The sequence below is a fragment of the Dromaius novaehollandiae genome, chromosome 3 (assembly GCF_036370855.1).
Source record: "Dromaius novaehollandiae isolate bDroNov1 chromosome 3, bDroNov1.hap1, whole genome shotgun sequence".
NCBI classification, from domain to species: Eukaryota; Metazoa; Chordata; class Aves; order Casuariiformes; family Dromaiidae; genus Dromaius; species Dromaius novaehollandiae.
Window position 1 is genome coordinate 110,419,050 of NC_088100.1, and position 25,149 is coordinate 110,444,198.

Here is a 25,149-nt window from a genome sequence, read left to right on the forward strand (position 1 = left end):
AAAAATATTTATTCAACCATATTATGCTAATTTTCTTTGGAGCAGGGGAAACCACAACTATTGGAGTGATGCAAGTTCAGGCATCAAAGAAGTCAGGCCAGTGGTGTCAGGGGAACTGCTAAAATGTCACTTCCCAGGTTGCCCAGAGCAAGAGGCAGTGCTTAAGTTGCACACTCCTGGAATATCCTAGGAAACATTGCAAGTCAGAGAGGAAAATAGGTCAGAGAGAAAATAAGTGGTACCTATTATAAAACTTATCACTGCACCTAGTATTCTGCTTCGTATCCTATAGTAGTGGATGCAGCCAGCTTACATGATTTTGGATGGTTTCTCTCTATTTCTCTTGTAATGTTTTTATGTAGGCCAAAATCCTTCTGTCCTGGTGAGCCAGACATGAGCCAGAAGCTACAGTCCTCCTTCTAGGGCAGATTTAGTCATTTCCAGACCATCACTTCTAGATGGAAATGTCTTTAGCCTTCAGGGTGTTTAATGAGTGCATTGGTAGCTTGTTTCATTGCTTGACTATTTTAAAGTTCTAATTTTTTTTTCTTAGTAATTTTTCTAAATTTTCCCTCTTATACCTTAATCTTGTTATTTCTTGTTCTGTCCTTATTGGCTGATTAGAATAATTATCTTTATAGCATTTTTCTACTTTTTTTCAGTTCTTGCTATTGTTTCTTTTCAGTCATCTTTTCTCTTGATTGATCATGGGTAGCAGTGTGACCTTTCTTTTTACTCTGACTTCTGGGTTTGTACTTGTCGGTAAACTCTGGTTTCTTAAATTTCCATCTCCTTTATTTCTCCCTCTTTTTAAAAAATATTGCCCAGAAATACAGCTTGAGGGCTATTTCTCCTAGGCTGATATAGCAAAACATCTGTGCTTTCATTTTTATTGCAAATCCCTCTGCAGTGCAAGCAGCTAGGCACTTAAAGACAATGAAATGAAAGTTCTGATTCTGCAACTAATGGTAAAGTTGCAGAATTTGCGTCGTCTTGTGCTTTTTTTTTTTTTTTTTTTTTTTTTTTTTTTTTTTTTTTTTTTTTCTCCTGGTATACCAGTTCTTGTCTGAAGTCCCAGTTTGGATGACTCCTGCCCTTATGTAAAATATTCATTAACCAGACGCACAAAGGTTCTGTGAAGTACAACAGAGTCCTTCTGAAATTCATTTTCCCCATGCAAGAACAACATTCTTGATTTTTACAGACAAGGAGGCTAAAACTTCCTGTTGCTGCTTTTGCTGGTATGTGTCCTGCCCTATCACTGGTGGGACTCAGGTTGTGCAGTAACGGTTACACCCTGAGCCTGGGACCCAGATGTGTTAGCCTAATCTGTAGAGGTGCTGCAGATACAGGCTGAGGAGACCGTAACAACGGATTAGGACAAGAGAGTGAAAGATTAGTATCAGTTTTTCAGTGAGTCTCTTCTCTTTATCCAGACTGTAAATTGCCTGCCCTTATTTGCCGTGCTTTGTTATTGACAGAGAGCAAACATAGCTGGGGGTAGGGGATGATATGCTTAGGAAATACCCATTCCTTGCACGCTGACCCATCGTTGTTTGTCCATTACTGAATTGATCCCATAGCTGTTATTACTCAAACCAGAAACTGTTTGTCTTGCCTTAAACTACAAAATTATAGAGCATTAATAACAACATGCATTGTATTTAACAAGAGAGAGAGCATTAGATTAACTTTCTTCTTGAAATACATGTCGTACCTAACATGAAAGGCATATTTGCCTAGAGCTTAACTGGTACCAGTAGAAATAACATAGCTAATTAATGTCAGCCCGTAAAGTTAATAAATGCGTTCTTTCCAAGTGGTAAAGTCTTTTCACTTGGTGGCATGTACAGTCTCTGTTTTTAGTCACTTGACTTAGAAATGTTTCTAAATCAAAAGACCTAGCTGGTGTTATCATCAGAATTATTGCTTTGTTGTTCATCCAGCAGTCCTAGAAAGCATATGTTCTCTTCAGACAATCCAAAACCACATCTAGGCAGTTCTGGTTGATCTCGTGTCTTTTCTTTATTCTGTATGCTATTTTATTTCAGGATCATTTCTCTTTGAATATTTTTAAGACCTTAAAAACAAAATGTGTTTCTGTTGTTAATAATCTTTCGGGGTTCTACAACTTAGTCTGCGAAACCCCATCTCACGATTTGCATGCCTATTCAGCACTTACACAATGCAGTCATTCAGAAGATCTGGAAAGCTTTTGAAGGCATTTTATTTTGAAATTTCAGCATTTATGCTAGTGATTCCTGACCCATGGGATGAACTCTTTTAAATCCTCCTGAGCTTCTCTAAAGCTAGGAATATACTTTCCTTTGCTTTGGGGCAAATGATGTTGTCAAAGCTTCAGGCTCCCGGCTACACAGTAGCCAAAAGAAAAATTCCAGCTGAGTTCAGTGGTATCATTATCCCACCCCAAGCCTCAAATTGCTGATATGTTAGCTACTGAATATCACTAAATATGCAGATAGGAAGAAAACTAGTCATGAACTTGTATCGAGAGAGAGAAAGAACGAAGAAAGACTGTTTAGTCCTTAAGAAGCATGTATGTGGAGAGGGAGAGTTGCAAGAACAGCAAAATTGTGGCCCCTATAGATGTATAAGACAAACAGTACACGTTTTGTCTGCAAAGTTGGAATGGTCTTGTTTTTGCAGACGTGCCAAGTGTTTTGCAACTACCGTTTGAGGCAGTGGAATCAGACCCAATGCATTTGGTCATAAGAATCAGAATTCTCTGCAATGAGAATGGGAGCAGAATTAAGGTAAAAGCCCTGAGGAGATTATGAGGATGTTCAATTTGGTTAGAAAGGATCAGCCCTGCTGCTTCTGTCGAGGAGTGATCAAGCCAAGTGTTGCCTTATTGAAAGTCCTGGTCACACACCCCTTTTGGAAAGGACAGGTGTGCTTCTAACTCCCAACTGACAGACGCAGCAGAATGGACATGGTTGAGCTTGAGTTGCTACCACTCTCCATCCATTTTTATTGTTGCTGTATGTTACTAATACCCAGATTGTACCTCATATATGTATTATTTGCAGTGCCTCTGTTTGCACTCAGATAAGGTTAACTTAGAGGAATAAACAGTGAAGGCAATGGCTTTTGGGCTTTTTGAATCCCCTTTCTTTCCTGGTGCATTAGCACAGCCTATCTGCCCTGCTACAGTACTATTCAAGTGCAGGTATGTACCTTAGCTGTCTTCAGTGGCTATGCAAAATTCAAAGGTAACAGTTCCACAAAATCATATGAACTTATTAGTTGCTCCCTCTCCCAGTTTTAGACTTCAGTAACAAGCTGCTGCATTATACGTAAGCCTGTAACACTAGTTTGGTCTATCTTCCTATGCAGTCTCATGCTTTTTGCACCACCTTGACCCAACCCGTGTGATTTCACGCTGTAAATTCCCACTGGGCTGTCTTTCTCCGTGGAAGACAGTGATGGTGCTTGCATGCAAGTGTATTTGCTTGGCTTGACTAAACAAAACTGTTCGTTTGAAATTAAATGAAGATAAAATGGATGGAAAAACAAAATCTTCCTGTTAACTAGTATTGTACTGAGATATTTTACCATTAGTCAGCTCAACCCTACTTATTATTATGGGTTTCAAAAATTAACTTAGGTTCCTGGCATAAAACTCTTCTTCTGAGAGAGCAATGGTTGTAACTTTAGCTGCGAGGTGGAGAGGTGGATAGGCTTCTGGCGCTGACACATGAGGAAACCCTGAATAAAAAGCTTCTCTTAGCAGATGCGGTGCTGAGTGCTGCATGTAGGGCTTTTTAGTGACATTTTAAATGAGTTTAAATGGGTTTTTTTGGTTTAGATTTTTACATAATGTCAGAAAAACGAGTACTGCTGTAGAGATTTTTTTTGGAAGTATCTTAAGACCCATTTGTACCTAAGCTTTGGTGTACCTTATTCATGATCATAGTTCTGCTGACATTGAGGGACTTCACATGAATAAGATCTCTGCAAAGGGCTGCACGCAAAATGTAGCTGCTGAAAAGACTTTGAGTGGTTTCAGCAGTCATTTGAGAAACTTGGGAACCAAAAGGTACAAAATCGGGCTTCAAAGGGTAGTATTTCAGGCCATGAAGGTGACTACCACACTCTTGTAACATAGCAAATTGTCGTATGTAGTATTTTACCATTTTGTGCAGCATCATCTCCATGCTGCATTACTTTGCTGCTGTGAAAACCATTTTTAGCCATGGTTGGCTAAATTCTGTTCTGATGAGCTTTCTGCATCCAAGTATATAGGAAGGGGGGGATGGAAGAGGGAAAGGGCAAAGAGTCAGTGGATACTCAGGTAGCCATTTCCTAAGCTTTAAAAGCTTTCATTGTATAAACAACCCTCTCTACTGAAAGCCTTCTGGCTTCTCACTTTTTCTTGGGACGCTGTAATTGTATACAGCTCAACTGTCAATACTTGCCTTGCTGGGTGCTAAAATAGCCAACACAAGGGATCTCTATCTTCCCCGCCAAGTGCAGCTCCGCTGAAAAGCAAGGTGGCACTTTGAGGGGTAGCTCTGTCCAAGGGATGTCTGGCTCTGTGGGACCCCCTTTGAGGAGAAGTCTTCCTGAGCTTGCACCCCCCATCTCCTTGTTTTCGACTGCTCCACAGCAGCCTGAGCAAGGGGAATGGCACAGTATCCCAGTGCAGTACCTCATGGCCACAAAGCTTGCTTCCGTTTTGCTTGCCAGTTGCACTTCATCTTACGAAAATCAGTTGTGAAGCAGGAGTTTTTCCATGTGACTCTGGCCAGGCAGCTGGTCTTGGCCCTCTGTGCTTCATCAAGACTGATCTCAGGGTGTCCCCAATTGCAAGTTAGTCTCACATCGGGGAAGAAATGAAAAAAAAATGCTCTGGTTTTCATTTTTGTGCTGGGAATTACACTCCTGTACTGTGGTGTTCTGTTCCGTGGGTTTGCCCATTTCTTACAAAGTTTATTAGCTGCATAACTATTGGGGAAGAAGCAAAGGCAATCAGGCTGCTGAAATGTCCACAAGTGCAGTATCTTTGCAAAAGTGAGCTAGCTTTTGTTTACCTGCCAGTCATTTTTCATTTTGTTCCTTAAAACTGAATGCTTTGTTTTTATTTCACTGAATATTTCAATACAGTCACCTTTTGTAACCTGCATTCATCATCTACATTTCCTCCGCTTACCTCATGTTTAAATCTCGCTACATTCATTTTGCTTTGTTTGGAATATATTTATTTACTTATTTATCTAAGATCTTATGCTGTTAAGCAGCCTGCCACCAAACCAGTAAAGGGGTGGTAAAGAAATAAATTTCTTAAAAGAAACTGCCTGCACTACGATTTACAAGAAGGAACTGACTCTTTCAGGTTCTTAAGAGTTGCATCCTACCTTTGAAAGTGACAGGCTTGAACAGTGAATTGAATTTCCTTGATGGAGCTGACCCCCAGGAATCTCTTCCTTTTCAACTGCAAGAATAAAAACTTCTCTTAGTTTCAAAGTTTGTCTTTTTCTTCATTTTTCTTTTCTTTTACTAAACCTCTCTTGATAATGTTAGAAGACTGAGACCTTAGACAAGTTATTTTTATACCATTTCACCATTTTACTTTTTTATTATACTCTGGTTTTGACAGATTCGCTAAGGAACTTGAACTGCCCCAGCTCCCTCACTGTATGAATCATTTTACCTTACTGAATCTCTCACTCTGTTCTGCTCTGTCCCTAATCATGCCTTTCAGGAATGAAGCATATGGCAGTAAGGATGCCTTAAAAACATTTTTCCTAGAGGTAACGTATTAAAAAGTATACATAGAGCTGCACTAAAGCTCAACCCTGAATCGGCTCTGACCAAAAGATGCTTTGGAACGCGGAGCTGTGCCTTTCACAAAATGGACTGTAAGGAGAAGTGGGAAAGAAAAAGCTATGGATACTTCACTTCCACTTGCTACTTTCATTCCATTCATAAAGAAAATAGCTCTCTACTTTATTTATCCAACCTTTTGGCAATTTGGAACCAACATAAATAAATGGGAATTGCTGTAAGTAGATCATCATTCAGCTATTATGTAGTTACAATAAAATTGGAGCTGAGAAAGTATTCAAAATGCAGGTGCAAAAATTCAGTGCTCAAGAGCCAGAGTAGCATTTCTATTATTCAGTCTAGTTCCTCAATCTCCTGCAAGTGCTCTGAGCTTATTCTCAGTGGAATGATTTGACTGAAAACCAATTAGAAAAATCATATATACGCTAAACTCCTACACAGAGGTGCAAAACACTACAAACACCAAGTAACTACGTACTTCTCTGATTAGACTTCCTAGCTCTGAGTAGCTAGATATATCTAACAGACAGTTTTCCAGTTTCACTGTTTTTAAGCAAACTGCTTAGACAAGGGATTCAGCAGGGGACACCCTGCATGCTAGCCCTTTAGCTGAGGCATTTTAACAGTCACCTAGTTGGATCAGAAATAATGGAGGGAATAGTATTGCATAATTTTCTGGTCAAGAAGCATCAATGAACCTTATTCTAAGGCATTGTGAATGTTCAGAGTCATCCCTGAAGGAACAGACTATGAGGAGTGGGTGACGAGACTTCTTACGTAGCAGCCAGGTCTTAGCAGTGTGTAGCCCAGTTTGCCCTGGGCTGTATGGCTGACATATTGACTGAGAGATTTAGAAAAAGGGGCGTGAAGGAAAACCATGTGAAGTTGTGTCAAATGGTGCTGCTCAAGAGCTACTGAGCTGAAAAAGCTGTGATATAGGATATACTTAGATACCTGCAGGTAAGGAAGCTCAGGATGAAACAGCTCACGTGGGCTGCATACTGTGGTCACAGTCAGGGTTTGATGCTGAATATTTACTGTGGTCAGTCCTCTCATTGCAGAAGTTCCTGATGTGGGATTGACCTTGGCCCAGTTACTGGTGAAGTGTTCTTCGTCCCAGTTGTCTTAGTTATTTAACAACACTGAATTTTCTTTGTTGATAGTAGTCTCAGCTGGGCAGTGGTAATAAACTTGAGGTTAGTAATAAGAACCTGAGCTAGTAATAAACTACTAGAAGGTTGGTGGAGCTCCTTAATGTGTGATTAATAAGAAAAATAAATAAATTAAAAAAGGGGGGGTGTCACAAAGATACCATTTTAAAGTAGTTTGGTGCAGTGTTGAGCACGCTTAGAAAACTGAACTCCAGAGAGGATTTTAGGATTCAGAGGTGCCTCATGTCGGAATCCAAAATATCCTGTTGTGACTATCCTTAATAATAGAAAGAGGTGAAAGTGAACATGATTTTAGTGCCTAGGGAAATGTCTGCTTGAACTGCAGGTGCCTTAGGTGCCAGGGGAGGGTTAGGTAGCATTTGCTGAATTATTTTCTTGAACTTCAGTGCTTCAGTGCATCATCAAATACCAACTGAGTGAATACTACCCTCAGCTGAAGTGCCTGTTAGCTGTAAATTTCAGTAGTCTTTTTAGCCTGGATGCCCAGACACTTGAGCAGTATCTCAATTAGTGTCAAGATTAGTAGCAGATCTTGTGACAGAGTCACTCTTTTACTGTAACTAATCTGAGATTACCAACACCTAACTCCTTTCATGTGAATACTTGAATAAACTTCAGATGATATTGGCTTTCCTTTCCTATTTTTCCCTCTGTTGGATAAACCAGAAACCAAAACCGGAGGATGTTTTGTATTCTGTGCGTATTCCATAACCAATCGCTAGAGCCATCTTGTTCCAAACTATAGAGTGTTTTTAATGGATTTATTGTATCTGTGTTTCTTATCTAAGAGACTTTCTTTTAATGCTTTTGGTAAACTTTCAAGGATTATATCAACTTCCCTAATTGCTGTGTGGGGGACAAAGAGTATCCAAACTGGCTGTAAACACATTGTTTGTAGGTCAGGAGAAATCTTATGTAGCACTGTGGAGCTCCTTTTTAGTTGATTTACTGAGCTGACAAGTCATGCAGCTCACCTAAAGCTAGCTCTGGTATCTCTGCATTACATTGTAGTTTGCAGGTGCATATCTGTGCATGGGAAGTAATTTCTACAAGATTTGTTTAGTAGGCAAACTTTGCTTTTTAGAACTCATTCTTTATTTTTAATCCTAGTATCACAGAAGAGAAAGCTGATCTTGCAGTAAAGTAACTCAGGTCAGGAGCTCTGAGTCTGCTATAGGCTTTCTGTATGATAATTAATATATCATCATACCTCTTTGCATTTGTTTACTATGTAGGCAAATACAAAATGTTATTTAAAAAAAAAAGATATTTCTGTGCCTTTCAGAAGTGCTTGAAGGATACATTTTGAAGGTGTATGGGACATCCAACTATTGTGTAGCTGAGACCAATGAATACATAAATGACCAATGTATATTCAAGCTGTCAGCAGCAATTGAAGGGCTCACACGCTCCTGACCACAAGAAATTGCATTCTGTTTTTTGTTCTCCTCCAGTCATTGTTGGTTTTCCACTCTACCCATGAGGAAAACGGCCTTAAGACCCAGTGAAACAGAAGAATTGCTGGAGTATGTTCAGAAGAATGTCATTTTTTTTCACATCAAGGCAGGCAGACTTTTTTTTTTTTTAAGGGAGAAGTCAACTTTTGTAAGCTGGTTCAATCTGTCTCCACTGTAAAGATAAAGCTTGTGATAGTGTAGGCTATTTACACGAGGACATCTGTGACTACATCTTCTTACCTGACCGTGTTAAGCCTTTTGGAATTACCTCTGAATTTTTTTTAATTACACTCCCACTTCTGTATATTCCTCATAAATTACCTCCTTTTTGATCAGACTTGTCGTGGTGCTAATATGAATTGCATAATATTTAAGCAAATAAGCCTTTCTACCTGTTTACCTTTGCCTCTGTAGAAGCCAAAAGGTCAAATCTAAAGCCACCCAACCAGTGGTGTACCCATGTGTGATTTCAGTAAGGTTGCTCAAATCTGTGTACTGACAGTGGCTCCTAACTGAAAATACTCTTCACTTCAGAAAATGAGAGTGAAGAATTTGTAGCATCTGGGAAAGGAGTTGCCCAGGAGTGTGAAAGGAGTGTAAGAAAAAGAGAAAAGATAAGGTAGAAGAGGAGGAAGAATAGTAGGATTTTCAGACAACGAAGACCATGTTATCCACACGTCAGCTAACACACTTGCAGTGGCAGTCATGACGCATGGGTTGAGAGTGGAACAGCCTCTGATTCGAGCAATTTGAAGGCAAGCTCCTTACACGTGGAAGTGGAAGATAAAGAAGTTGTAAATAAGCTGTGCAGCTGGAGGGTTAGACTGGAATAGTGTAATGGTGATGGAAAGTATCAGCACTACAGCAGGGTTAAAACCGTCTTAGTCTCAAAGTACTGATGTCTCCGTGGGAGCCCTGAATGGTTCCACTGATGAAGCGGGCTCAAAAGCTGAGGTGAAATAAGATGTTTGTCTGAACTGTCGCACCACCTTTGTCTGCAAAAGGGAGAGGGAGAACTCTTGAGAGAGTGTTAGGCTCAGAAAATTTTTGATTGGGATGAAGGAGACAGTAAAGACAAAAGGTTGGAGTCTGAACCTCAGTTTGTGTAATTCCATTGCTGCACGTGTACGGAATAAAGTTGTGTTTTGGGTTAGATTAAAACCTAAGTTCAGATGTATATTTGAAGATTATAGGGTCCCATAAGCCTCAGTTTTTAATTTTAACTGCCTACTGAGATGTGCTTCAAAAACAATAGCAGTGTTGGTTGGCTCCTAGGAGGTTTTTTTGTTTGGTTGGGTTTTTTTGTTTGTTTTTTTTTTGTTTTTTTGCTTGTTTTCTTCCTCCATAAGTTTCTCTGGTCCTAACTTCTAGATTAAGTCTGTGTTCAGATGCATTCATTGTTGGATGGCTTGTTCACGTCAGTTTTTATGCTTTCTGAACCTCTTTATCCTTCTTGAATCATAACTGCAAATCAGGCTTTTTGTCAGCATCTTCCTAAAAGATGCAGGACTGCAATAGCAGAGCATCTTTGAGAATTAGGATCCTGGAGGAGTATGTGCACAGTGTGATATCCAGATACCACTGGATCAAATCACTAGCAATGTAGGGATTCTGACACCACCCGTTCGGCAGCACCACGCTTTTATTTCTGTGTCTCTGAATTCTTTATAGCCTCTTCTGGAAATATCAACTGATGCTTGTCAAGCTTTGTACTGATGATGTTCCACAATATTTTTTCTCTTTTTGGCATTTTAAACTGATAGCATTTTGTCTCTGACAATGATGCGTTTGAGAAAGGTAATACGATTTTTTTTTTCCCTTTTTTTAGTTTGCCATATTTCTTTCTGCCCTTGGGAGTTTTGTGGTGTTTTGTTTGGAAAATGGAGAGGTGGTTTCTCATAGCACTGTTGTATTCTATTCCTAAACAGTTCATATATGTGTTTTACAAGAAATGTTAAATGGAGTGTTATAACTGACTTTACTCAGACGAGCTGTGAAAAAGAGTAGAGATACCAGAAAGCAAGAACGCACTTTTCAAGTACAATTGATTCCAAACTTGGTTGCAGCACTTCTTGATGGGTAGAAGCAACTTTTTTCCACTGCCCTGTCCTTTTATGTGTAGCGGTGCAGGGCGCTAGACATAATGAGTTGGGATTGATACTTTGTAATTTCTTTACTCTAACCATTGGTTTTGGTTGGTTAAAGAAAACCATCAAGTGAAATTTTAGTGTCTGACCCACCATCTTGATGTCTGTGTCTTTCAGTTAAGAGAAGCAAAAGTGCACACAGAGCCAAGATTTGTTGAAAATTAGGTTTTGTGGTTTTAGCATGTTTATTGCATCGTCTGTTAACTGATAAACAGAGAAAAAGATATTGTGACTAATACAATAAGGTCATGTTTACTGCTACTGCTGTTTTATTTATTCTGCATTAATCCTGGATTTAACTCTGTGGGCTGGATTATTTTAATCCAGTATTTTTACAGTTCTGCCACAGGTATGTAGGAAACATTCTGTTAGATGTATTGGAGGGGCAGAGAGATGATTGAGTGCGTAGTAGATATGTCCTGTGACTTGGAGGAAAAAGGGATCGTTCCTGGGTTTATCATCTAAGGCATCCGTTCGCCCCATGTCTGGAGTAGAGTCTTAGTGTTTTAAGAGGCATGAGGACCTTGGTGATAAAAGATAAAATTGAAAAATGAAGACATCTGTTTCTTTATTACAGAAGGCAATATAAAGTCTGGAGTTTAGGCAGGAACATAATTTTCTGAAACCCTTTTTCAAAGATACAGTAAGAGAGAACATGCACATAATGCTATTGGAGGATCAGGTGGCACTTCTATAAACATTTTTCCATGGCTGAATTGTAGCTAATTTTGGTGAATGTTTATATTTACAGTCGCTGAAATTTTATCACTCTTCAACTTCTGTCAGTCTTCTGGAATAAGGCAATACACTGTGAATATGGACATGTGTACCTCAGTTTGCACTTTAATTCATGTGGGCATGTAATTTTTTTTTATTAAAAACAAGGTAGCTTTCCACTTTTATCTCATGAAAGGAAATTGCTGAGCAATGTGGGGATCCATTCGGTGAAACACATTACCAATGGTTCACCTTAGTGCCCACTGGTTTCCAGGAATCGCTGGCTAGTACCTTGCAAGAAGTAATTATTATTTGGCAGCATAGATATTATGTTCCTTGATCTTACAGCTAGGTGGAAGAAAGTTTGATAAAATTCTTTCCACAGTGGAAAATGTTTCATCAAACTGATCTTTTAATGTATTATAGTCACTTGTTTTCTCTCTGAAGAATTTAAAATTTGGGGGAGGTGGTTGCTGATTTAAAAAACAGCACTCTAAAATTCAAACTCTGTTTGTGAAACAGATTTTCCATTCTCTGCCTATCTTGGCAGCAATTACAGGCAAGGACTTCTGATTTCCTACAGATTCAAGGCAGGAGGTTAAAGATGATCAGCTACACTAATGTCCACTGCTGGTTAATACATTAGTAGTAGTAGTAGAATCACAGCAGCGCTTAAGTGTTTCAGTGAAGAATGTGATCCGTGTGTGCCTATGCACTGTGTGTATAGATAATAAGAAATAGTTTTGATGAAATGCATGACTGAGCAAGTAAGAGAAGAGTAGTTTTGTCAGCAGTACTGAGGACTGCGATTTGTGGAATTATTAAAAGGGATGTAATGAAATCCCGTGTAGTGCTTTGGAAAAAATCTCATGCAGAAGCAGAACAGGTGTTTTTTTAATTTTGTTTTGTTTTTTCACATTGACCTTAGTGTCTCCTTAAAATTCCCCATTTTTTACTGTGTCCTTTGTTACTGTTCTTTGTTCACCTGATTCTCATTGTGCCCCCAGTGGATAAACGAACCAGGAGCGACTGCAAAGCAGAGCTATTACATTTATATTTATTGTTAATCATTTCAGCTCCTGGCAGGCTGCCTAATTGCCAGAAGAAAAGGAAGCTCCTGAGCAGCATGGCCATAGTACTGGCCTATGACTTTCAGGAAGATACATGGCTTATAGGAGCTTACAGTACATGGGGATAGTAAACATTATTGCTGCTTGAGTGTTCTCATATGATTCTGAATAATGGATTTATTAAATATAATTTACAGCAAAGCATAATTTAAAGAAATGAAGCAAAATGTGCATAGCTATTTCCTTTCATGCTTTGTTCAGGGCAGCCAGGAGAGTAGCCAATATATCTGAACCAGAGGCTTTCCTAACGGATACATACCCTCCCCTCTTCAGGTACATGATTCTCATTAATGTTAATGAGCTACCTGCAGATACGAGACACAGAAGCGCCTATTCCAAAGAAAGGGATTTGTACATATTCACTCCAGTTGGCTCGTTTTGTGCATATTATATTCAGTATGTTCTGTCAGAGGGCTGGAAATGGTTTTCTGCAGCAAGCCAAGGAACTGCAATATTTGTGGGGTTTGTTTATTTTTCAAATAAAAAGACCCCTTCTCTTCACTTGTTTCTGTACTTGTTTTTCTTCCTGTTGTTTGAATTGCATCTGCAGCCACCCATAGTACTCCAAAAATTTCTTACGAGTGGAGAAAGCTTTGTTAGCTATTAAGGAATGTGCATTACAAAAGAAAAAGATGAAAGAAAACAAGAAAAAGGAGGAGAGAATGCTCGACCTTTACTCAAGGTCAGCAGTGAGGCAGAAAGATTAGTTTTTGATCGTTTGGCCTGCCTACTTGCCAATTTTAATAGTGATTTTATAGGATAAAAGGAGGGTGTATCATTAATAATTTGTGAAGTGGTAAGCTTTTGAAAATTGTTTGCCCCATTTGGGATCAGAGTTTCCTGCGAGTGCAGCCAGGAGCCACCTCCCTGCTCCTGGTGCTTTGCTCTCGGCACCCTTGGCCAAAACCTCTGCAGTCCGCATGTAGCTGCAGCGGTGCTGGAGGAGGGAACCTCGGCTCCCCGCCACCGCCTCCCTTGCCGCATGTCAGCCACTGGCTGCGGCGGTGCTGGGGCTCCCTCGTGCTTGGCAGCCCCTCGGGACGTCCATCCCTGCAGCCGTAACTCGGCTGAGCCATCAGATTGCCAACGTGGCTCCTTAAGTTTGTGGAGCAGAGCTTCGGTGATGGCTTCTCCAGCTAGGTTTTTAGTAAGGCAAGTGAGAACAATAGAAGGACAAAAGTTAACAGTGTGGTTTTTTTTCTTTTTTTCCTTGGTTTCATCGATGTTACTTATTGTTGATTTCCAGCGCATATGCAGTTTACTGCTTTCTCCTTCCCCAGAATACAAATGAGGATCTCATTAAATTTAAAGCTCAGCTGTGCTGGAAAACATTACCAAAGTCAGAAGCTTATCTAATATCTTCACATCCGAGGAAACAGTGATACTGCCTTTCCTGCTTACCTCATAGCTGCCCCAATTTAATCAAAGCATTTTATGTTGCTTGGCTTGGAGAGCTGGTTATGGTGCAAAGTGCTGCCATTGGTGAGATTCCCCCCCCCCCCCCCACTTGGCTCTGTCGCTGTGTGCACATGGGCAACTGCTTGCTGTCGCGTGGGCACAGGTCGAAGCGAAACAAAGAGCTCTTTCCCTCCGAAATCCAGCCCTGACCCAGAATATTCCCGTGGCGCTAACAGCGATGCAGTGGGAGACAAAAAGCGCGTTTCCAGTTTGCAGGCAGAGCAGCTCATCTGCATAGGCAGTTCATAGAGCTGCCCTAGATTTAGACCCTCTCCCTGCTTTAAGCAACTGGGGACCGAATAAAGGCTCAAGAAGTTAACGAGAGAATTCTCATTGCTTCACACTTCGTACCATCAAAGCCTATTGCAGAAAGAATACATTAGTGGACATGCATTTACTGCATTGTAATTTTTAATAGGAGAGCAGCTCAGAGCACTGGATAAGCACTCAAAGAGCATGTTTGGAAACTGGAAAGAAAAATGGTGCTTATGTGGCAGTGATGGGATACAGATCCTTCCCACGTGCTCATTTACCTAGCATGATGCTGGGGCAAGGTGGAGAAGATTAGGTTTTTTTCCTTTACTTTCCCATTCTTAAAATAGTGTTGCTTTGCAAACATTTCTGGTGCACTGCTTTCTGAGCTTCCCATTAACGACTGCAGCTGCATTGTTGCTTGATAAAGTTGTGAACAATAGCAACAGCATCACATCTATCTGCTCGTACAGAAAGGTATTTAATTCATTAAAAAAATAAAATGTTTGTTCATTTGAAATGTTATCCTATATTCTGCAGTAATTAGTGGTATGAATTCATTCACCCTGTAAAGCAACTTTTTCTTTCTTCATAACTAATTCTTTTTTTCTCAAGCATCACGTGCTTTACTGCATTTCAGCAAAGGGATTATTATATTTGCATCATTACATCATGGGATTCTACAAAAAATAAACTTCCAACCCTTTTAAGTTCCTCCTACGGTTTGCACTTTAAGCTGTGTTTTTATGCTTTTCTCCATAGTTGGAAACTTAAGAGGAAAAAAAAAAAAGTTGAGATTTTTCCCATAGCATGACTCTGGTAGTAAAAGTCTTAACATAAAAGACCAGATATTATGAGATTCACAATAAAATGACAGCAACATAACCTAACAACTTCTTGTTTGCTTTGGAAACTGCTCTCATTGTCTTAAGGTTTAAGTTAAGCATCTTTACCAAGTGTGATTTAGAGGTGTTCTTCCACTATTGCTGTCTCTTCTGAAAAAGCCCAGTTTCCCAGAAACAGTTGCCATATAAGATTATGGAATACGATATGCTTTCAAAAGATGTATTTCTTTCTCCATAAGGAGAGAATATCTGCATAAAAAACAATTTTCCTTGAATGGTAACATTAACACTTTTGACCAGACAAAGAAGAAAATCTCTGTAGCTCTGTTAAAGTAATCACCCTTAAAATAAGCTGTATCTTATGAAACAAACAATTCTTTATTATTATAAGCGTTATACGTTGACTTAAAACAACTGGCCCAGGCACGTTGCATTCCTGTGCTAATCCAATTGAAGTGGCTTAGGCCAGACATGATAAAAATGCCTTTGCTAGAGCTAGTCACTGGAGTGAAATGGAGCACTTTTGTCAGACCAGGGGAATGATAGCTTATAGTTCAGGAAATAAATGTCATTCTCTGGAATCTGCTGTTGGTAGGTAAAATTCCTGACAGTCAGCTGCGGCTAATTAATAATGTTTTGCGTAGCCGTGGTCCTCATTAATGTGATTCCCCAGGGAGAGATTTGTACTTGAAAAAATTAGCCTTTGCTCCTATTTCATTTGATTTTATGGAAGCACTGAAAAGGCATCTCACAGCCCCTGGCAAGACTCTGCAATTCTCCATTCTCGCCCTAGGCACCAGAAGAGAAGGTACTTCTGATTCATTGTCACATTGGGAGGAGAAGGAGAGACTCCTCCCCAGCAAGTGTGAATAGACTCTTGTAAAGAAATGGAATTAAGTGCAAAGAGAAAGCCCAGCCCTCGGAAAGGAGCACTTAATTGGTAGTATGTTTTCACCTTCAGAGCCATTTTTAGTAGGCTGGAAAGGCAGAACATTCATATAACACAGCAGAACTGTTTATGAATATGCAGCAGCAGCGCTGCTTTCTTCCCTATAGATTTTGACTGTGAGAGGATCCCTCAGGAATACCTTCCTCACTTTGTTAATCTGGTTGATGTTTTCTCCTTTCTTTCTGTGTAATACTATGAACTACACATGGAAAATGGACCTTTTAGCTTCATTATTACTGACTTTTACAGCATCAAAGTTTGAAACTATGTCTGTCTTGCATAAGGCTTTTCCCCCTCCCATGAAAATTTGTGGCTCTTCCCCATTCCTGAACAATAATCATATATTTAGTTGAAATTAGTAGATCCAAGCAGTCTCCCCAACCCTTCAACCTACCATCAGTGTATTTATATCTGAGTATTTGTTTTGGACCTGATTGTCCTCATATGTTAGTGTAAATAAGCTCAGAATTGAATAGATTGGCCCTAGCGCTCTTCAGGATAAGTGCACTACTCTGGATTAGCCTATCCCACGCTCTCAGTACTCCTCTGCTTCACTGGAGCTGCTGCCTTTATGTGTAGTTTCTTCCAGTAGTTGCCTTCAACAAAATGAATCACCCTTACATTTTTCATGTGAATTCCAGGCAGAGGCAAATTCCAATTCAGAGGCAAATGCCTGTATTCTGTTATCATGCGCTTGCCAATCATCTAAAGTCTGCTCAAAACAGTCATCAGGAAGCCATAGTTCATTTTGCTGTCACCTAATTGCATGCACCTGCTGGTGACAGCAGTAAAATGTGATGTCTCTGACATGATGGCAGCAGATGGGGTGCTCAGAAGAGCTGCTTCCATTTTTCTTCCTAATGAGCATAGTCTTTTCCCTCCTTTTGCCTTTTTACTGCATTGGTAAGATACAGAGATGCTGGGGAAGATGATGGATTCAGTGGCAGAGCTTAACGTGACACTGCTTCTTTTTTCATGTTTTTCCTAGTAATGTGTAAATCATATATTCATATATGAAACTTTCTTTTTAATGGAATTAATGGATGGAAGAAAAGACCTTTACAGAAGAAAGGCCTCCCAGGAAACCAGTAACAAGGGTGGTGTGGTCGTCACAGGGTAGATGAAAAAAAAGAGGCAACGTTTATAGGGAGAGTCGATCTCATTTCTTTTCATTGCTTTTTGATGACTAAACAAAGGTTTGTCAGTATGAAAGTTTGTCCATTTTTTCTGCTCTTTTAGTTGGTCTAATGGGAAGAGGTTTCCTCTCCCTACAAGCCATGTTCCTCGGTAGCCTGACGCTCAGTGGCTGTTGTACGAATGTTTTAAAAATTGTACTTTGGTTAATGGTAATGCATGAACTATGTGCATTTTCTGGAAAGATAAAACCACCACAGCCAGCTAGATGCATTCCAACTGCAAATGTGCTTAATCAGAAAAAGAAGCAGTCATAAACTTTCTGACAGACTGTTTTGGGGGAGTTAAAATGCTGATACATCAGAAAGCAATACACCTTGGAAATGAATCTTCTTCAAGAAAAAGCAGTTCTGAAAAAAAACAAACATTTTTTTCAGGAAAGGCATCTAACCAAGGCGAGAACTGACCACTGCAAATGAAACATCAGTTTTGAGCTGTGGAATAATGCGTGATTTATGTTACAAATTCATTTATTTCCTAACAGTGCTATTTTCCACACAGTCCCAGGCACCAGCAGGGATTTCATGCTGTGTAATATCGCAGGAATAGGGATATTTTAACAGGAAATCTCGGGTGAAATCCTGCTTGCAGGGTGGGCTTTTTAGAAAGTCAGGCCAAGACATCATTTCATGTTGCTGTTCTTCACACTGTTGTGGGAGTTGTGACCTGAACAGTGGGCCTTATTTATAAGGGTAGGAGGACTGAGGAATAAACCGTCTGTTCATAAAGCTCTCTGAAGAAGCTGTGCAAGTACAGGGTTCTTAACAGAGGTATTTTGAGCTCATGTGATTAGGTGATGCAGATACAATCCTGCTGCATAATGCTTAAATCTGTTTGTTTTTTCTTTTCTGGTGTAAATAGGTAAACTTTTCATTTTTGCTGAATTTGATTGTATTTTATTGTTTTTGCAATAAGGATAATAGAAATTTTCATCTAGTGATTGCCTTTGCTGAGCTGTTTTTTGCTTGGGACTTTCTAAGGCACCTAAATATCGGAGGAGCATGGATTTCATTTATAGTCACTTAAGCACTTTGGAAATGTCTTCTCAGCATTCAGTCTGTAATTGCCACAGACGCATGACTCAGGTAATGTTGGATGTAGAGAGCTTTCTAAATTTGAGATTAGAACTGTTTAATAAGTGGGGGGGTTGTTTAAAGCATTCGGTGAACTTTGCTGCTACATGCTGATCGACACAGTTGGGGGTGCAGATAAATACATTGTGCAAATGAGCAAGTATGGGCCTCATCAAAGCCTACTGAAGGCCATCAAAAATCTCCCACTGCGAAGGATGTTGGCTCAGACCCATAACAACTAAATAGAGGAAAAAAGCAAAGACGTTGCACCACAGAATGCCCTTTATTCTTGCAGTTGAATAATAGCGGTTTTTTAGTGTTAATTTTCTTGTTTCCCAACTCTCTGCCTCTCCTGTGCACATACCTGCATGTCCCTCTCCCTGAAGGTCCCTTCTTGCCAGCAGAACGCAGCCTGAGCTTTCCAAGCACATTGTAAAACCTGTCTTTGAAAAGCGGGGCATTATAAGTAGAGTTTTGCAGGAGGCAGTTCAGTCCAGTTCATGGAACTGGCTGTTAAAATCGCAGCCAGCTCCCAAGCTGGCTGTTAAAAACTACCAAAGAAAGGTATCCTGCAGCCCCCTCTTTGGGAGCCATGCCATGCATACTTGGCTTATTTCTCCTTCCTTCATCATCCCACCCCTGGGCAGGCTCAGAGCCAATTTTCCCTGTCCACTGCATGGGAGGCGAGAGCTCTGCTCCATCTCCTGCTCCCCTCTCCGCACACGTTGGCTCTGCATCCAAAACTAGTTGGTATTTCCACGGCAGCACATGCCTGAATGTGTGCGGGAATTTTTGGCAGGGCCAGAGCCCTTGGTTTCTTTAAATTCTCTGGCTCAGTTATTGCGAATTTTGCTGAACTGCAGTGCTGCAGTTTAGGTATCAGTTGAGATGCATCTGCAGGATGTATCGTTTTTCTTTTCTCTTTAATCACTCTCTAAATCTAAGTAAATAAATATGTAGCAATAAATGCTCTGTGGTATATTTGATAAGATTAACACTCTTCTAGTAGCATAACAGCTCATGATAGTCTTTGCTGTTTATGTTCCTGCTGAGAGGAGGAGAAAAGTTTGGTGAGCAAATTGCAAAGTATGTGGGCTAATAAAGTCTGTCATAAAACTGATTGTTGCTGCTTCACATCCTCTCTTTTTTCCCAGCAAAACTCTTAATATTCCAAAGAGAAGATTGAGCCTTCCTCTGTGTTTTTCAGTACATACTGAAAAACAAAAGAAGAAAACAAATCAGTGAAATACTTATTTTTATCAATCCAAGTGTACGCTGTGAATAAGTTAAAATACAGAAGTCCTATAACAGGCTATTGAGGCATTTAAAACCTCAAAGTTTTCTTTTGGATCCCATTTCTACTAACAAGGTATTTTTAAGCTTGGATTAGTAGAGATTTTCATGGTATTTCCTCTCATAACCCCTTTGTCTTCCTGACATAGAAAATATTAGGTTTTTTAATACAAACAAAAGGAAAGAGATCAAATGCACCTTTCCACATTTTTGTGCTTACTATTTTATGTAGCTCCCTAAAGCCGTACATGTGTTCAAGAGATTATTAGGAAGCCCTTATATAAAACAACAAGCTTTTGATTTCATTTATTCCCTCGCACAGTAGGGGGATTTGTGCCTGAATTTGTGACCTGCACTTATAACTGGAGAATAAAAAGACCATTCATACCTCCAGACCCTATCTTCGTGTACATACAGATATACATTATTGACTTGCAAAGAAGACGGGGATAGAGAGCAAGAGAAAGAGTTAGTACTGGAGGCATTTACTGCCCCATATTTACTGGTAGCAGTAAGACAGGCAACACTCTGCTAAGATCTAATCAGGAAATGTGATTGCAGATGCAGTTTCTTCTGTGTATTTTCCCTTCCATCTAAATATATTCCTACTCCAAATCTAAAAATAACATCTCAAAAAGGAGATGACAGAAACGTTTTCCAGATATAACGTGAATGTTTTCAATCAATATTTGTACTTTGGGCTGATGCACGTTTTGCATCTGCTTAAAATTCCTGTGGAAAACACTTAGGATCATATAGGCTTTTGTTGCATAAAAGAAAAAGCACCAATGCACACAAAAAATCATCTCTTTTCCCTGAGTCCTGACTTGCACTTTGCAGAGCAAGAGGTGTGATCAAGAGATCTTCAGGTTTTTGCCAAACTCTGTGGTCTTGCTATTGTATTTTGGGAGTAGCACTGTGTCCTTGCATTCTCCCCAGCATGGCAGATGTTATCCCTGTTGTACAAGTGACAAAGGGAAGCAAAGAGATACTGAAATGACTCTGGAAGTCTGTGGCACTAAAAAGCACTAAGACTGGGTCTTCTAACCCTGGTGTTTTGCCTTTTCTGTATCCTCTGCAACAGTGAGACAGGTGTTGGCAGATGCAGGCAAGTCCTTCATATATGTCCTATCTCTTTTGTCCAGGACAGTTTGGTGTGCAGTTTTATTTAATGTTAAATATTAGCAGTCTACCAATCCGTGGAAGCTGTGATCGGATACTGGCAATAATATAGGAGATTGAGAAAGCTTCTTAAAGTACAAAATATAGTTTAAAATAGTATGTATTGTATGTATTTTTCTGCGTACATCCTGCTATAGGTAAAAGCAGCAAGGCCAGCGTGTTAGTGAGCAGGTCACAACAGTACGCTTTCCTCTGGTAGTCCCTTCATCACTGTGTTATACAGCTTTGTTGCTGATTTAAAAAAAAGAAGAGAGAGAGAGAAAGAAACTCTCCAGAGGATGACTCTGGAAGGTGGAAGGAATGCTGCAGTTGTTTCCGAGAATGGCAATGTTAAATTAAACGTGGGATTTGATCCATGCCTCATTTAGGAAGCGGTGTGAGCAGCAGCTGGAAAATGGGGCAATTTACAATCCAAGCATCAGGGAGAGCAGTACAAAGCTCAGGGAATCTTTGGAGCTTCCCATCTCTGTTATCGTTTAGGTGATGTGTTGTTCCAACGTGAAGGTCACGAAGGAAATTACAGTGAATGGTTGAATTTTGCTGAATGGTTGAATTTTAGTGAATAGTTTTTGTGCATTCAGCTGCTGTGTGGATCCATCCGGACTTGCTTTACTTTCATGTGGACTTCAGCTGAATTATCACATGCTGGTCAAATGCACAGGGAATGTCCTTTCATACTTTGCTGTATTTGGTAGGAAACTCTGATAATATAATGTGAGTAGCTCATTTTGTTGTATTGGCAGCAAAAGAAACTATTTACCTGAGTTTCCCTCATCAGAGTTTCAGAACACCGTAATCAGTTTGCATTCGTGGGACCAGCCCAACCTTTGCTTTCTCTGCAGCGTATTTAAGGTGAGAGACCAAGTGCAAACCACTGACTCTGCTGTGTACCCAGCTACAGATGTGAATATAGCATGGGTAGAGGTAATCAAACCATTCTAGTTTCATATGAGTAACAGCAGTAGTAAAGATGGGAAGCAGTATTGCATGCACCACCAGCTGCTAGCGGTACCTAGTCACTGCTGAAAGCTTATTACCGCATGTAATTACAGCTTTTTGCTGTGAGCTTTCTGCTGAGGGGAGTGGTTCAACCTGCACTGCAGACACACCTGCAACCAGAAGAGGTTGGTGTCCTCCTAGAGGCACTGGAATAGGTTGATTGGGTTGTTCCACTTGCTTGACAGGCTGGTGAATAGAGGGTCAAAGCTCTGGTAGGAAAGAGGGTTTTTTGCTGTTAGAGCAAAAATAAAAAGGGCCGTGTCTAGAGAAGACATAGCACGGTCTCTCATCATCCTTTCTTCCATCAGAGCTGAACATGATGAGCACGTCCCAGTGCAGCTGTAACTCTTGTCTCTGAAGGTCATGGACAACTCTGACTTGAAAACAGCTTGTGCTGCAGCTGTCCTGTGTTTTTGTGGCTGCGCACACAGGTGAGGGAAAGCACTGTGCCAAGCAGCGTTGCTTTGCTGCAGCTGTGTAAGAGTAACAGGGAATGGGCTCTGAAGCCTTAAAACAAGTGAATATAAGCATTGGACTGGGGTATGTGAAAAAAGGAGAGTTCTGAACCTCCATTACCTTCCAGCAAAGCAGAACTCAAGGATAAAAGCACTACATCTGCAGGTTGTTTCTCAGGTTTCCTTATTTAGGAGGAGGGAGCAAAAACCTTGTCCAACATCTAATTAATATGGGACATGTTGCTGCTTCTGTCAGCCTTGGAGATTGAGAACAGGTTGGTTCTTCCTATTGTGCAAACAGCTGACTAATTCCAGTGTCCCCCAGGGCTACTTAAATATATCAAAACTTACAGATCTTGGCCCATTACAACTTTGGTAATAAAGCCAGAATAACGAGCAAGAGAGAGACATGCGCTCTCTGCTCTCCCTACCCCTACTTTTGAAACCAGCGTTGCTCATAGGAAATGCAGGTGAGCAGATCAAAATGAGCAGGGATCGTACTCCTCAAGGCCTTGGTGTTGGTCGGGGAGAAGGGAAGGAGATACCGGTCATGTAGCAACGTGGGAAAAGACAAACTAATTTTTAAAAGAATAAAATCGATCCACATAGTTGGTTGTTAGGGGTCTCTTTCTCAGCAATAAAAAGAAATATCCAGCCCATTTCTTCTTGCTGTAATTTTGTTTCCATCAAAATCTGAAAACCTCGGTTCTGATTATTGCTATTGGGAAATGGATGTGTTATGTTTTATTTGATCCGAGATTGGTTGAAACAGTTTGAAATGGACCACGTTAAACTCCTGAGTGCCTTAACTAGTGTGGTTTCGGGCCTGCCTTCTCCCACCATGGCTCTGCTAGCAAATGCCGCTTGCACATTTTTTCACATGTCAATAGAAATTTACAGCTGAAGAAAGGTTAAGAAAAAAATCAATAGTTTTTCATGACTGCCTGAAGCCTCATGACTTGGCTCACTGGGTTGGTTAGCACTGTTCACTGAAGCTATTCTGGTGGTAGCATAAAACAGGTTTTTTGAGGCCAACATTATCCAGTTTGAATTGTTCTTTTCAAGTCTACGTAACGCAAAATGATTTTGGAAGCCTGTATAATCATCCAGTACATTCTCCTGCATGCTTTCTCCATGTCTGCATTTGTTATTTTGCATTATGTGCGTATTTGCTAGCAGAATAAATTCTAACAATAGTAAAGTCCTTAAAAGGATTGGACAGAGGGGGGGAAAATGGGGAGTAGAAAAACAGCCGTTGCTCAGTGTTATACACAGCACTCTTTATGTTCCTGTGTTTTGCTATATCTTCTTTAGAAAGTCTGTTTGGATTTGGAAACTTGGAAAATCTGTTTGGAAAATCTGTGCTTTTGTAGGGGTATGTCGACTACCAAACATGTAAGAAAGAAAGAGGGCAAGAAGAGAGCAAATCTTAAATTCATAATCTCATGCTGCTGATGCATAGGAAAACTCTCGGGACCACACTGCATAGAAGGTATTATAACAGTGTAGTTTGTTGATATTTTCATCATTGATATGTTTTCAAAGATTCCCAAAGTCACTGTCATGCTCTGCTGCCCTGGCACGTTCCTGTTCCCTTCATACGGCTTTTTTTCCAGGAGCAAGGGAGATGGCGACTGGGCTCGCTCTCCGTTTTGTCAGGCTGTGTTGCAGGAGGAGATGTTGAGCTAAGGAACTTAATCACATCCAAAGAAGTGATCCCAGCCGTTCTGAAGAAAGCTGCTTTCTCTCTGGCTGGAAACGTTTTAAATTAATCCTGTCGCTTTGCTTATGGAACATATATTTTTAAATTTCACCTTTGCTAGGAAAACTGGCGGGGGGGGGGAAGCAATAGACTATGTATAGTAATAACCTTTAAGATTTATTTCTGCTTGCAGAATCCTTATTGCAGGTGGTAGAGGGAATCGCTGAGTGGGGCAGCCTGGAATTGTTGGAGTGAAAAGTAGTCCGGCCGGGAGTGACGCTATACGGGATAAGAGCATAGTGTTTCATAAATCAGGTCTAAACAACTTCTGCGTTAAGAACTGCCCAACTGGTTTTGTTTGTTTGCTTGTTTTATGGCTTTTCTAGGATGTAAGCATGATGTAAAAGGGTTTCACTAGCAACAGGAGTCTAGCTCATATTATAGATTGTTGAATATAAATGGCCAGAAAGATATTTCTTAGATTATAAATTGCATTCTGAATTTTGGAGGTTGAAGGCCACTCCTGCCGCAGTGCTATTAGCGCTTTGTTTTTCCTTCTGCATCCAAGCAAGCTGGAGTCTGTTGCCCAGCAAGGATGTTAATGACAAAACAGACACTGGATATAAAACTTTTGCCTCGATGTATTAGCTTTTGGGTTTATGCTTTTGTCAAAAACCTGCGAAGATACAAAGATACAGTGCTTTATAGCTCTTGGTTGTGCCTTTTTTTTCCATTTATTTATTTTTATATATTCATAGAACCCTCCTCTTGTGGATCTTAGGTCATCTCTGCATGAGTTGCATGCTGTGGCTTCATTCTTATGTTTCAGTATCTTCTAGTTCAGAAAAACTGTTCATAAGGAAAATACATGTCTATTTTTGTCCTACCTTTTTCCCTCCTGGTTACTAACAGGCGAACTAGAATCTTTTCTTACTTGTTATCAATACTATTAAGTGTATAAAGCATAGCAGGCAGTGGGAGCCAATACAATACCTTTTCAACTGCAGTTATTTTAGCAGTGTGTCAACTGACGAGACCATTTTTTTTGAGGCAATTGAACTTTCTAAACAATTCTTTGGAGGATATACAAGAAAAAACAGAATCCAGCTACCCTCTCTTGGGATAGGCATAGACAGACATGTAGCTGTGACAGCACAGACCTCAGCACGAGTTTTCCTGAATATTTACCTACCTTTTCAGACAGGTTTGGCAGCCTGTTACTGATTTTTCTGTAACGTCACAGCTGCTCCTAATATATGCATACTTGGGGTTGTCTGTGCTATATATCAGTTTCATTAATGACTGCAGAACAGGCA

At 40.2% G+C, this 25,149-nt stretch overlaps 1 protein-coding gene across 24 annotated transcripts in view; it reads left to right on the forward strand.

Moving 5' to 3' along the window:
* NRXN1 (neurexin 1) overlaps positions 1-25,149 on the forward strand; it is a 719,531-nt gene that overhangs the window by 552,815 nt on the left and 141,567 nt on the right. The gene's annotated exons all lie outside the window — the stretch shown is intronic.